Below are 15,826 nucleotides of genomic sequence, written 5' to 3'. Positions count from 1 at the left end.
GTGATCTATGAAGTCTCTCTTATCTAATCTTTTTTTTTTTTTTTATTGCCAAGTGCCAGGGGTAAGATTGCTACTATGTAAACATCAGTGGTCATTCCAGTGCCTCAGGAGAGATCTTTCTAGTAGATGTTAAAAGCAGCCTAGCATTGTGGGTTTTATCCTTGCGCAAAAGAATAATGTTCAATCATATTATATTCATTGGCCAGCAAACAGTTTGTCAAATTCTACTAATGTTCATTTCACCTATGTGCACCTAAAACTGCACTGTAAAATTCCAGATATTCTAATATCACAGTCACAGAAAGTGTTTACTTTATTGAAATTGGGTTAAATTGTCTACAAATGAATCATCTGGTCTATAGTCATAACTACTAGAGGTAAAGAGATAAACAAAGTCAACATGTCATAGAGTGGAGAAAGACATACATTGTTACACTTTAATTATGTTGCTATAGAAAAATTTTCAGGACAAAAGTAAGACAGAGGAAGAAAGGATTGATTTCAGCTTATAAGTTACAGTATAGCAGTGAGGGAAAAGAAATTGTAGTATGAGCTCAAGTGCAAACTTGAAGCAGAAAACATGCCTGTTTTCTGTCTTGGTCATAGGTTCATTCTTTTTTAATTTTTAGTTTTTATATTAATTACAGTTTATTAACTTTGTATCCCAGCTGTAACCCCCTCCCTCATTCCCTTCCAATCCCACCCTCCCTCCCTCATCTCCTCCCTGCCCCTCTCTAAGTCTACTGATAGGGGTGATCCTCCACCCCTTCCATCTGACCTTAGCTTATCAGGTCTCATCAAGACTGGCCCCTGTCCTCCTCTGTGGCCTGGAAAGGCTGCTCCTCCCTCAGAGGAGGGGAGGAAGGTCAAAGAGCCATCCACTGAGTTCATGTCAGAGACAGTCCCTGTTTCCCAAACTAGGGTACCCACTTGGATACTGAGCTACCATGGGCTACATCCGAGCAGGAATTCTAGGTTATATCCAAACATGGTCCTTGGTTGGAGAATCAATCCCAGAAAAAAACCCTGTGCTCAGATATATTTGGTCCCTGTGGGGTTTCCCCAGGTCTTACTATTTCCCCCTTCTTTTATATGATTCCCTGCACTCTGCCCAAGGTTTGGTTATGAGTCTCAGCATCTGCTTTGATACACTGCTATGTAGAGTCTTTTAGAGGCCCTCTGTGGTAGGCTCTTGTCCTGTTTCTTGTTTACTCCTTCTTCCAATGTCTATCTCATTTGTCTTTCTAAGTGAGCATTAATCATCTTACCCCAGATCCTCTTTCTTGTTTATCTTCTTTAGGTGTACAGATTTTAGTATGTTTATCCTATCTTTTAGGTCTAATATCCACTTATAAGTGAGTATATACCATGTCTGTCTTTCTGCTTCTGAGATAGCTCACTCAGGATGATCTTTTCTAGATCCCACCATTTGCCTGCAAATTTCATGATATCCTTGTTTTTAATTGCTGAGTAATATTCCATTGTGTACCACAATTTCTGTATCCATTACTCTTTTGATGGAAATCTGGGTTGTTTCCAGGTTCTGGCTATTATGAATAAAGCTGCTATGAACATGGTTGAGCAAATGTCCTTGTTGTGTACTTGAGCATACTTTTGAGCATGCCTAGGAGTGGTATAGCTGAGTATTGAGGAAGCACCACTCCTAGTTGTCTGAGAAAGCGCCAGATTGATTTCCAAAGTGGTTGTACAAGTTTACATTCCCACCAGCAGTGGAGCAGGGTTCCCCTTTCTCCACAACCTCTCCAGGATGTGTTGTCACTTGAGTTTTTCATCTTAGGCATTCTGATGGGTGTAAGGTGAAATCTCAGTGTTGTTTTGATTTTCATCTCCCTGATGGCTAAGGACCTTGAGCGTTTCTTTATGTGTTTCTCTGCCATTCTATATTCCTCTACAGAAAAATCTCTGTTGAGCTCCTTACGCCATATTTTAATTGGATTTCTCGATTTGTTGCTTTTTACCTTATTTAGTTCTTTATATATTTTGGATATTAGTACTCCTTCAGATATAGGGTTGGTGAAGATCCTTTTTCAGTCTGTAGGCTGTCGTTTTGTTCTGACAACAGTGTCTTTGCTTTACAGAAACTTTTCAGTTTCATGAGGTCCCATTTATTAATTGTTGCTGTTAGAGCCTGTGCTGTTGGTATTCTGTTCAGGAAGTTCTCTCCTGTGCCAATGAGTTCTAGGCTCTTCCCCACTTTTTATTCTAACCGATTTAGTGTGTATACCAAAGACAAAAGGGCCGATAAAGAAATTAAGGAAACAACACTCTTCTCAATAGCCATTAATAACATAAAGTACCTTGGTGTGACTCTAACCAAGCAAGAGAAAGACCTTTTTTTTTAAAAAAAAATCAAGTCTCTGAAGAAAGAAATTGAAGAAGATATCAAAAAATGGAAAGATCTCTCATGCTCATGGATCATCAGGATTAACATAGTGAAAATGGCCATTCTGCCAAAAGCAATCTCAGATTCAATGCCATTTCCATAAAAATACTAACACAATTCTTCACAGACCTTGAAAAAATAATTCTCAACTTCATATGGAAAAACAAAAAACTAAGAATTCCCAAAACATTCCTGTACAACAGATCTTCTGGAGGGATCTCTATCCCTGATCTCAAGCTGTACTTGAGTATTGGCATAGAAACAGAATGGTGGATCAATGGAATCAAATAGAAAACCCAGAAATAAATCTACACACCTGTGGATACTTGATTTTTTTTTTTACAAAGAAGCCAAAATCATTCAATGGAAAAAAGATAACACATTCAATAAATAGTGCTGGTCCAACTGGATATCTACATGCAGAAAAATTAAAATAGATCTATATTCATCACCATGCACAAAACTAAAGCCCAAGTGGATCAAAGCCCTCAACATAAAACCAGACATAGTTTCATTCTTCTCTAACTCTATTACAAACACCAGGACAGCAGGCCCAGGGAATTGTGCTGCTCACAGTGGGCTAGACTTTTCTTTATCAGTTAACATTTAAGACAACCTTCATGGACATGCCAACGAAGCCAGTATGATCTAGGAAATCCTTTACTTAAGACTCACTTTTCAGGTGGCCCTAGTCTGTATCAAGTTATTGGTTAACACAAATGAGAATATGAATATTCTAACAAAACTCAGAGACACCTACACTCCCAAATATTCTTTCTTTAGGGTGAAGAAAATAATGATGTGTTTTCCTTTTGTGTGTGTGTGTTTGACTTTTTCTTTAAATTTAATTTTATTTATATAGTTATTTATTGCAATTCATTCACTTTGTATCTCTGCTGCAGCCCCTTCCCTTGTCTCCTCCCAGTTCCACCCACCCTCTCTATTCTCCCTCTATGCCCTTTTTCTAGTACCCTGATAGGGGACAACCTTCACCCCTTCTAGCTCACCCAGCTTATTCTGTCTCAATCAGGGCTGGCTGCATCATCTTCTTCAATGACCTAGCAAGGCTGCACCCCCTCAGGAGGAGGTGATCAAAGAGCCAGCCACTGAATTAATGCCAGAGACATCCCCTAATACTCTTACTAGGGAGCCCCGTTTGGAAACTGAGTAGCCAATGGGGCTTCCTTTGAATAAGGTGTCTAGGTCCTCTCCATGCATGGTCCTTCTTGGAGTATCAGTCTCTGCAGGCCTCCTAGGTCTAGGTATTTTGGCTCTGTTTTTCTCCTTGTGAAGTTCCTGTCCCTTCCAGGTGGTCCTATCTCCCTCTTTTTCCATAAGGATTCTGACACTCTGCCCAAAGTTTATTTATGAGTCTCAGTATCTCCTTCAATACCCTGGTGGGTATAGTCTTTCAGAGGTCCTGTGTGGAAGGCTCCAGTCCTGTTCCTTGTCTTCTTCTACTTCTGATGTCTATCCTGTTTGTCCTTCTGAATGAGGATTAAACATCTTCCCTAGGGTCTTCTTTGTTTAGCTTCTTTAGCAGTATAGAGTTTAGTATGTTTATCCTACGTTAGATGGCTAATATCCACTTATAAATGAGTATATGTCATATATGTCTTTCTGCTTCTCTTTTAACTCACTAAGGATGATATTTTTGTCAAAGAAATATTATTAAAGCAGCAATCACACCTTTATCACAACACTTTAATAATGGGAGATTTCAACACCCCATTGTCACCAAGGGAAAGATCTAAGAAAGAAACTAAACATAGAAATAATGACACTTAGTGAGGTCTTAAATCAAATGAACCTAATAGATGTCTGCAAAACTTTTCACCCAAACACAAAAGAGCATACCTTCTTCTCAACACCTCATGAATCCTTCTCCAAAATAGACTATAGAGTCAGGCACAAGCAAGCCTCAACAAATAGAAGAAGATTGAAATAATTCTTATATCAAATCAGAGCACCATGGTCTAAAACTAGACCTCAACAATAACAGAGAGCATACACACACATGTAAACTTAACAACCCTCTACTCAATGACACCTGGGTCAGGGAAGAAATAAAGAAAGAAATTAAAGACTTCCTAGAACTTAATGAAAATGAAGGTACAATTTACCCTAACTTAAGGGACACAATGAAAGCAGTGCTAAGAGGAGAGTTCATAACACTAAGTACCTTCATAAAAAATTTAAGGCATCTCATACAAGCAACTTAATGGTATACCTGAAAGCACTAGAAAAAAAGAAAAAGAAGCAGACACACCCAAGAAGAGCAGATGGCTGAAAATAATCAACATAAAACCAGACACATTAAAACAGTTAGAAGAAAAAGTGGGGAAGACCCTAGAACTCATTCGTACAGGAGACAACTTCCTGAAGAGAACACCAATAGCACAGGCTCTAAGATCAACAATCAATAAATGGGACCTCATGAAACTGAAAACTTCTGTAAAGCAAAAGACACTGTCATCAAAACAAAACGACTGCCTACAGATTGGGAAAGAATCTTCACCAACCCTCCATCTGACAGAGAGCTAATATCTAGTATATATAAAGAACTAAAGAAGTTGAAAAGCAACAAATCAAGTAATCCAATTAAAAAAATGGGGAACAGAGCTAAACAGAGAATTCTCCATAGAGGAATATCAAATGGCAGAGAAACACTTAAAGAAATGCTCAAGGTCATTAGCCATCAGGGAAATGCAAATCAAATCGACCCTAAGATTTCAACTTACACCCATCAGAATGGCCAAGATGAAAATCTCAAGGGACAACACATGCTGGAGAGGTTGTTCCCAATGCTAGTGGGAATGTAAACTTGTACAACCACTCTAGAAATCAATCTGGAGCTTTCTCAGACAACAAGGAATAGTGCTTCCTCAAGATACAGCTATACCATTTCTAGGCATATACCCAAAAGAGGCTCAAGTACACAATAGGGACACTTGCTCAACCATGTTTGTAGCAGCTTTATTTGTGATAGCCAGAACCTGGAAACAAATCAGATGCCCCTCAACTGAAGAATGGACACAGAAATTGTGGTACATCTACAGAATGGAATATTACTCAACAACGAAAAACAAGGAAATCATGAAATTTGCAGGTAAATGTTGGGATCTGGAAAGGATCATCCTGAATGAGCTATCCCAGAAGTAGAAAGACACACATGGTATATACTCACTCATATAGACATATAATATAGGATAAACCTACTAAAATCTGTATACATAAAGAAATTAATCAAGAGGGACGACTCTGTCTAAAAGGCTCAATCCCCACTCTGAAAGGCAAAGAGGAAGGACATCAGAAGAAGAAGAAAACAGGAAACAAGTTAGGAGCCTCCCACAGAGGACCTCTGAATCTGAAAGGCTCTGCCCTGCAGACTATCAAAGCAGATGTTGAGACTTACGGCCAAACTTTGGGCAGAATGCAGGGAATCTTTTGAAAGAAGTGGGGAATAATAATAAGATCTGGAGAGGACAGGAGGTCCACAAGGAAAGCAACAGAACCAAAAATTTTGAGCACAGGGGTCTTTCCTGAGACTCATACTCCAACCAAGTACCATGCATGGAGATAACCCAGAACCCCTGCACAGATGTAGCCCATGACAGTTCAGTCTCCTACTGGGTTCCAAAGTAATGGGAAGAGGGACTGCTTCTTACATAAACTGATTGGCCTGCTCTTTGATCACCTCTCTCTGAGGGGGAAGCAGCCTTAGCAGGCCACAGAGGAAGACAATGCAGCCACTCCTGATGAGACCTAACAGACTAGGATCAGAAGGAAGAAAAGAAACCCTTCCCTACCAGTGGACTTGGGAGGGTAGTGTGTGGAGAAGGGGTAGGAAGGGAAGGATTGGTAGGGGAGGAGGGAGGGAACTAGAGGGGGGATACAAAGTAAATAAATTATAATAAAAAATAATCAAACTCAGGGCTTAAATCAATAAATTTTCAAACAGAATAATACAAATAATTAACAAAACCAAGAGCTGGGTTTTTGAGAAAATCAACAAGATAGACAAGCCCTTAGCCAAAGTAAGTATAAGGCAGAGAGACACTGTACAAATCAAGAAAATCAGAAGTGAAAATGGGGACATAACAACAGACACTGAAGAAATCCAAGGAATCATTAGGGCCTACTTCATAATCCCATATGCAACAAAATTTGAAAATGTAAATCAAATGAACAATTTTCTTGATAGATTCCATTTACCAAAGCTGAATCAAGATCAGATGAATAAATTCAATATTCCTACATCCCCTAAGAGACCTTCAAAGATGAGCTAATACCAACACTCTTTAAACTATTCCGGAAAATAGAAACAGAAGGAACTCATTATCAAACATATTCTATATATTCTATGAGGCCACAGTCACATTGATACTTAACATAATGTGCTTTTCAGTTCAACATACAGGAGTCTGAGAACCATCCCTTCCTTCTGAGAGGAGTAACATCTTTCTCAAGTCATTCTTGAGTCTGAGTATCCAAATTTCCCTAATCTATAAAATACAGAAAATATATATCTCAGATGATTGCTATGAAATTAAGATGTGGTTACTTGCATAAAACACTTGAAAAGTGTTACTGGTATTTAGTAAACACCCTTTTTTGGTACCAGTGTTTGGTGAATTGAAAAAAAAAAAGGCGGGGAAATGTTGAGGAAAACTACTGTCAAAAACAAAAACAAAAACAAAAATACGACATCATCTTGCCTCTCTAAAATCAAATATATGGAATAAAATGCCAATCACAGGGAACAAATTTCATTCTGTATTTATTTTGACATGTGTTAGTCTGAATTTTGCATGTCCTCTTTTGTAAAAAAGTTTTTTTCTTTTTTTAATTAAATTTTTATTTTTTACATATTAGTTACAGCTTATTAACTTTGTATCCCAGATGTAGCGTGCTCCTTTATTTCCTCCCAATCCACCCTCCCTCCCTCATCTCCTACTGGCCCCTTTCCAAGTCCACTGATATGGGAGGCCTTCCTCCCCTTCCATTTACAATGTCCTCCTAGAAAGGCTGCCCCTCCCTAGGGGGGCAGGGTTCTAAGACTCAGCCATTGAGTTCATGTCAGAGACAGTCCCTATTTCCCTTATTAGGTAATCCCTTTTGAGACTGAGCTGCCATGGGCTATATCCAAGCAAGGTTTTTAGGTTACATCCAAACATGGTACTTGGTTGGTGATACAGTTTCATAAAAGACCCCTGTGCCCAGATATATTTGGTCCTTGTGGAGCTCCTGTCCTCTCCAGGTCATACTAACTCCCCCTTCTTTCATATGATTCCCTGCACTCTGCTAAAGGTTTTGTTGAGTCTCAGCATCTTCTTTGATACACTGCTAGGTAGAGTCTTTCAGGGGCCCCTGTGGTAGGCTCCTGTCTTGTTACTTGTTTTCTCCTACTTCCAATGTCCATCCCATTTGTCTTTCTAAGTGAGGATTAATCATCTTACCCCTTACCCCGGGTCCTCTTTCTTGTTTATCTTCTTTAGGTGTACAGAATTTAGTATGTTTATTCTATCTGTTAGGTCTAGTACCCACTTATAAGTGAGTATACACCATGTCTGTCTTTCTGCTTCTGGGATAGCTCACTCAGGATGATCTTTTCTAGATACCACCACTTACTTGCAAATTTCATGATTTCCTTGTTTTTAATTGCTGAGTAATATTCCATTGTGTAAAAGTACCACAATTTCTGTGTCCATTCCTTCATTGATGGACATTTGGGTTGTTTCCAGGTTCTGGCTATTATGAATAAAGCTGCTACAAACATGGTTGAGTAAATGTCCTTGTTGTGTACTTGAGCATCATTTGGATATATGCCTAGGAGTATAGGTGGATCTTGAGGAAGCACTATTCCTAATTGTCTGAGAAAGTGCCAGATTGATTTCCAAAATGGTTGTAGAAGTCTACATTCCCACCAGCAGTGGAGGAGGGTTCCCTTTCTTCACAACCTCTCCAGCATGTGTTGTCACTTGAGTTTTTGATCTTAGCCATTCTGATGGGTGTAAGTTGAAATCTCGGGGTCAATTTGATTTTCATCTCCCTGATGGCTAAGGACCTTGAGAATCTTTTTAAGTGTTTCTTTGGCATTCTATATTGCTTTACAGAAAATTCTCTGTTGAGCTTCATACCCCATTTTTTTTAGTTGGATTGCTTGATTTATTGCTTTTTAACTTCTTTAGTTCTTTATATATACTGGATATCAGCCCTCTGTCAGATATAGGGTTGGTGAAGATCCTTTCTCAATCTGTAGGCAGTCATTTTGTTCTGATAAGAGTGTCCTTTGCTTTACAGAAGCTTTTCAATTTCATGAGGTCCCATTTATTGATTGTTGCTCTTAGAGCCTGTGCTGTTGGTGTTCTGTTCAGGAAGTTGTCTCCTGTGCCCATGAGTTCTAGGCTCTACCCACTTTTTCTTCTAACAGGTTTAGTGTATCTGTATTTATGTTGAGGTCTTTGATCCACTTGAACTTTAGTTTTGTGCAGGGTGATAAATATAGATCTATTTTCATTTTTCTGCATGTAGATATTCAGTTGGACCACCACCATTTGTTAAAGATGCTGTCTTTTTTTCATTGAATGGTTTTGGCTTCTTTGTCAAAAATCAAGTATCCATAGGTGTGTGGATTTATTTCTGGGGCTTTTATTTGATTCCATTGATACTTATAGACACATGCATCTGTTCTGATTATGATTATCTCATGTTTAAATGTTTTGCTATTGTCATAATAAAAATGTCATCTCTTTCTTCATCCTTCTGTATTAGTATCTAATAAAACTGATGAAATATAGTTCTTCAATAAGAATTTGCTCAACTTCATTGATACTAACATGACATTTTTTTACTTTTTTTAAAATTTTTTTATTAATTACACTTTATTCATTTTGTATCCCCCCATAAGCCCCTCTCTCCTCCCCTCCCGATCCCACCCTCCCTCCCCTTTCTGCATGCATGCCACTCCCCAAGTCCACTGATAGGGGAGGTTCTCCTTTCCTTTCTGATCTTAGGCTATCAGTTCTCATCAAAAGTGGCTGCATTTTCTTCTACTGTGGCCTGGTAAGGCTGCTCCCTGCTCAAGGGGAGGTGATCAAAGAGCAGGCCAATCAGATTTTGTCAGAGGCAGTCCCTCTTCCCATTACTATGTAATCCACTTGAACACTGAACTGCCATAGGCTACATCTGTGCAGGGGTTCTAGGTTATCTCCACGAATAGTCTTTGGTTTCAGTATGAGTCTCTGGGAAGTTCCCTGTGTTCAAATTATCTTGTTCTGTTGCTCTCCTTGTGGAGTTCCCGTACCCTCCAGCTCTAATTATTTCCCATTTCTTACCTAGAATTCCATTCACTCTGCCCATCAGTTGGCCATCAGGCTCAGCATCTGCTTTGACAGTCTATACTGCAGAGGCTTTCAGAGGCCCTCTGTGACAGGTTCCAAGGTTGTTTCCTGTTTTCTTTTTCTTCTGATGTCCATCCCGTTTGCCTTTCAGGATGGGGATTGAACATTTTAGTTAGGGTCCTCTCTTTTACTTACTTTGTTTAGATGTATAGATTTTAGTGGGTTTATTCTATGTTGTATGATTATATGCGTGTCTGTGTCTTTTTGCTTCTGGGACAACTCACTCACGATGAACCTTTCCAGGTCTCACCATTTACCTGCAAATTTCATGATTTCCTTATTTTCCATTGCTGAGTAATACTCCATTGTATTGATATACCACAGTTTCTGCATCCATTCTTCAGTTGAGGGGCATCTGGGCTGTTTCCAAATTCTGGCTATTACAAATAAAGCTGCTACAAACATAGTTGAGCAAATGTCCTTTTTGTGTACTTGAGCCTCTTTTGGGTATATGCCTAGGAGTGGTATGGCTGGATCTTGAGGAAGCGCTATTCCTAGTTGTCTGAGAAAGCGCCAGATTGATTTCCAGAGTGGTTGTACAAGTTTACATTCCCACCAGCAATGGAGAAGGGTTCCCTTTTCTCCACAACATCTCCAGCATGTGTTGTCACTTGAGTTTTTCATCTTGGCCATTCTGATGGGTGTAAGGTGAAATCTCAGGGTTGTTTTAATTTGCATTCCCCTAATGGGTAATGAGGGTGAGCATTTCTTTAAGTGCTTCTCTGCCATTCGATATTCTTCTACAGAGAATTCTCTCTTTAGCTCTGTTCCCCATTTTTTAATTGGATTACTTGGTTTGCTGCTTTTCAGCATGTTTAGTTCTTTATATATACTGGATATGAATCCTCTGTCAGAAAAAGGGTTGGTGAAGATTTTTTCCCAATCTGTAGGCAGTCACTCTGTTTTGATGATGGTGTCCTTTGCTTTACAGAAGCTTTTCAATTTCATGAGGTCCCATTTGTTGATTGTTGCTCTTCGAGCTTGTGCTGTTGGTGTTCTGTTCAGGAAATTTTCTCCTGTACCAATGAGTTCTAGCCGATTTAATGTGTCTGGTTTTATGTTGAGGTCTTTGATCCACTTGGACTTCAGTTTTGTGCAGGGTAATAAGTATGGATCTATTTTCATTTTTCTACATGTAGACATCCAGTTGGACCAGCACCATTTGTTGAAGATGCTATCTTTTTTCCATTGTATGGTTTTGGCATCTTTGTCAAAAATCAGGTGTCCGTGAGTGTGTGGGTTTATTTCTGGGACTTCTGTTCAATTCCATTGATCCACCATTCTGTTTCTATGCCAGTTCCATTCAGTTTTTATAACTGTTGCTCTATAGTACAGCTTGACATCAGGGATGGAGATACCTCCAGAAGATCTTTTATTGTAGAGGATTGTTTTAGCAATTCTCGGTTTCTTGTTATTCCATATGAAGCTGAGAATTTTTCTTTCCAGGTCTGTAAAGAATTGTGTTGGCAATTTGATGCAAATTGCATTAAATCTGTAGATTGCTTTTGGTAAGATGGCCATTTTTACTATGTTAATCCTGCCAAGCCATGAGCATGGGAGATCTTTCCATCTTCTCATATTTTCCTCTAATTCTATCTTCAGAGACTTGAAATTTTTTTCATACAAGTCTTTGACTTGCTTGGTTAGGGTTACACCAAGGTACTTTATGTCATTTGTGGCTATTGTGAATGGTGTTGTGTCTCTAATTTCTTTCTCAGCCCTTTTGTCTTTTGTATACAGGAGTGCTACTGATTTTTTTGAGTTAATTTTGTATCCGGCCACTTTGCTGAAGTTGTTCATCAGCTGTAGGAGTTCCCTGGTAGAGTTTTTGGGGTCACTCATGTATACTATCATATCATCTGCAAATAGTGATAATTTGACTTCTTTCTTTCCCATCTGTATCCCCTTGATCTCCTTCAACTGTCTTATTGCTCTAGCAAGGACTTCCAATACTATGTTGAAGAGATATGGAGAGAGTGGGCAGCCTTGTCTTGTCTCTGATTTCAGTGGGATTGCTTTAAGTTTCTCTCCGTTCAGTTTGATGTTGGCTATAGGCTTGCTGTATATCGCCTTTGCTATGTTTAGATATGTGCCTTATATCCCTGATCGCTCCAGTACTTTAAACATGAATTGATGTTGGATTTTGTCAAATGCTTTTTCAGCATCTAGGGAGATTATCATGTTTTTTTTTTTCTTTCAGTTTGTTAATATGGTGGATCACATTGATGGATTTCTGTATATTGAACCACCCCTGCATACCTGGGATGAAGTCTACTTGGTCATAGTGGATAATACCTTTGATGTGTTCTTGTATTCGGTTTGAAAGTATTTTGTTGAGTATTTTGGCATCAATGTTCATAAGGGAGATTGGCCTGGAATTCTTTTTCTTTGTTGGGTCTTTGTTTGGTTTAGGTATCAAGGTGACTGTGGCTTCTAGAATGAGTTTGGTAATGTTCCTTCTGTTTCTATTTTGTGCAAGAGTTTGAAGAGAACTTGAGTTAGCTCTTATTTGAAGGGCTGGTAGAATTCTGCACTGAAACCATCTGGTCCTGGGCCTTTTTTGGATAGGAGACTTTCAATTACTGCTTCTATTTCCTTGGAGGATATAGGACTATTTAATTCATTTACATTGTCCTGATTCAGCTTTGGTAAGTCGAATCAATCAAGAAAATTGTCCATTTCATTTAGGTTTTCATATTTCGTGGCATATAGACTTTTGAAGTAAGTCCTAATGATTGTTTGGATTTCCTCAGTGTCTGTAGTTATGTCCCCCTTTTCATTTCTGATTTTGTTGATTTGGATGGTGTCTCTCAGCCGTTTAGTTAGTTTGGCTAAGGGTTTGTCAATGTTGTTGATTTTCTCAAAGAACCAGCTCTTGGTTTCTTTGATTCTTTTAATTGTTTTATTTGTTTCTAATTGATTGATTTCAGCCCTGAGTTTGATTATTTCCAGCCTTCTACTCCTTTTTGGTGTGTCTGCTTCTTCTTTTTCTAGGGTTTTTAAGTGGGCCATTAAGTTGCTTGAATGAGCTGTCTGGAATTTCTTCTTGAAGACACTTAGTGCTATGAACTTTCCTCTTAGCACTGCTTTCATTGTGTCCCACAAGTTTGGGTATGTTGTGTCTTCATTTTCATTGAGTTCTAGGAAGACTTTAATTTCTTTCTTTATTTCTTCCCTGACCCAGCTGTCATTTAGTAACAAGTTGTTCAGTTTCCATGTGTGTGTAGGCTTTTTGCTATTTCTGTTGTTGTTGAAGTCCAGCTTTATTCCATGGTGATCAGACAGGATACAAGGGATTATTTCAGTCTTCTTGTATCTGTTGAGGCTTGCTTTGTGACCAACTATATGGTCTATTTTGGAGAAGGTTCCATGAGGTGCTGAGAAGAAGGTAAATTCTTTTGTGTTTGCGTGTAAAGTTCTGTAAATGTCTGTGAGGTCCATTTGATTCATGACCTCTGTCAGAAATATTGTTTCTTTGTTTAATTTCTGTTTTGTTGACTTGTCCTTTGTTGAGAGTTGGGTGTTGAAGTCTCCCACTATTAATGTGTGGGGATCTATATGTGGTTTAAATTTTATCAATGTTTCTTTTACAAATGTGGGTGTTATTGTATTTGGGGCTTAGATGTTCACGATTGTGATGTCTTCCTGGTGAAATTTTCTCTTGATGAGTTTGAAGTGTCTTTCCCCATCTCTTTGTATTAATTTTGGTTGAAAGTCTATATTATAAGATATTAAAATGGCTACTCCTGCTTTTTTCTTGGGTCCATTTGCTTAGAAAGTCGTCTTCCAACCTTTTACCCTCAGGTAATGTCTATCTTTCTGCCTTAGGTGTGTTTCTTGTATGCAACAGATTGCTGGGTTTTGTTTATGCATCCATTCTGTTAATCTGTGTCTTTTTATTGGAGAGTTGAGTCCATTGATGTCGAGAGAGATTAATGACCAGTGGCTGTTAGATCCTTTGATTTTGATATTGGCTGTGTTCATAAGGTTGTGTGTTGGTTGCTTTTTGTTTTACTGTAGTAAGGTTAATTATTTCCTGTGTTTTCTTGACAGAAGCTAATTTTCTTGGGTTGTATTTTCCCTTCCAGTGTCTTCTGTAATGCTGAATTTGTGTGTAGGTATTGTTGAAATTTGTTTTTGTCAATTGAATATCTTGTTTTCTCCATCTATGAAGACTGAGAGTTTTGCTGGGTATAGTAGCCTGGGCTGACATCTGTGTTCTCTTAGGGTCTGCATAATATCTTTCCAGGCCCTTCTGGCTTTCATAGTTTCTGTTGAAAAGTCAGGTGTGACTCTAATGGGTTTGCCATTATATGTTACTTGGCCTTTTTCACTTGCAGCTTTTAGTATTTTTTCTTTGTTCTGTATACTTACTGTTTTGATTATTTTGTGGCAGGAGGATTTTCTTTTCTGGTCAAATTTGTTGGGTGTTCTGTAAGCCTCATGTATCCTTATTGGCTTCTCATTAAACTTGGAGAAATTTTCTTCAATGATTTTGTTGAAAATATTTTCTGGGCCTTGGAGAAGGGAGTCTTCTTTTTCCTCTATACCTATTATTCTTAGGTTTTGTCTTTTCATATTGTCTTGGATTTCTTGGACGGTCTGTGTCAGGAATTTTTTGGATTTAACATTTTCTTTGACAGATACATCGATTTCTTCCATTGTGTCTTCTACACCTGAGATTCTTTCTTCCATTTCTTGTATTCTGTTGGTTATGCTTACCTCTGTAGTTCCTGTTTTCTTCCCTAAATTCTTCCTCTCCATTATTTCCTCCATTTGTGTTTTCTTTAATTTTTCCAGTTCTATCTTCAGGTCTTGAGTTGTTTTGTTTACTTCCTTCACCTGTCTGATTGTATTTTCTCTTTTTCTTTTAGTTCCTTCAACTCTGTTCCTTTTATTTCTTTCAGTGACTTAATTATTTCTTCTCTGAAGGCTGCAAGCTGTTTGGCTGCATCTTCCCGTATTTGTTCAAGGATGGCCATAATCTGCTTGTCTTTAACTTCCTCCATTTCTTTATGAATAGCTATGATCTGTTTGGTTTTATCTTCCTCTAATTCTTTACGTATTTTATTTGTTTCCTCTATTATCCTCTTCATCAGCATAGATGTAAGGTCATCTTCTTGATTTTCTATTATGCTGCGTTGTCCAGGGCTGTTTGCCCCTGGATGCCTGGGTTCTGGAGATGCCATAGTGTTCTGTCTTTTGTTGGTTGAGCTTTTACGCTGACCTCTACCCATTGGGTTGATTTAGGTGTTGGCTGTTAGTTTCTGTGCTTCCTGGAGTCCTGAGGTAGGGAGAATCTCCTTGGCCAGAAGATGATTTTTTCCTGAAGGAGTCCTCCTCTGCTTTTTGGTTATGGTCACTGTATGGCCAGTGTTTCTCAGGAATTGCCACTGCTCACCTCAGGTTTATAGCCCTGAGTAGTAGCTGTGGTCTTGTTAGGCAGAGGGGGGGGGAATCTCCTCTTACCCATACAAGTTCTCAAGACAGCTGTCCCACTGCTGGGTTTCTGGTTATAAATTTAGTGTGCTGCTGCTCACTAAATTTCCATGTACAGTCCTCTTGAAGAACCTGCTGATTCCCTAGCTGTGGGGTTTTCTCCCAACAGGGAAACTCAGTCTGTTATCCTGGGGCACACAGTTCTGTCTGGAAAAGTGAGAGGTGTGCCCAGCCAGTCTCTGGGCCAGGAGCTGAGTGCTCAGCTCTGGGCCTGGAGAATGTGCACCTAGGTTGAGTTGGTGCATGGGGGCGCTGCTCTGGTCTGGAGGCTGGGTGCCTCACTCTGGACCAGAAGCTGTGTGTCCCTGTCTAGGATGGTGGCTGCAGGCACTGCTCTGGTCCAGATGCTGTGGGTGCAGCCCTCTTGAAGGACCAGGGATTCCCACATTTTTGTCAGTCTAGCTAGGGATAACTGGTTGATCCTTGGCACAGTATCTGAGGGCTGCTGTAATGGCTCTCTGGCTTTTGTAGGTCTGAGGATGCAGCTGTGTGTCCCAGTGCCCTAGGGGAACTCAATAAT

The sequence above is a fragment of the Psammomys obesus genome, unplaced genomic scaffold (assembly GCF_907164565.1).
Source record: "Psammomys obesus unplaced genomic scaffold, mPsaObe1.curated_primary_1811, whole genome shotgun sequence".
NCBI lineage: Eukaryota > Metazoa > Chordata > Mammalia > Rodentia > Muridae > Psammomys > Psammomys obesus.
The sequence above is the reverse complement of the archived record's forward strand: the minus strand, read 5'-3'. Positions refer to the sequence as shown.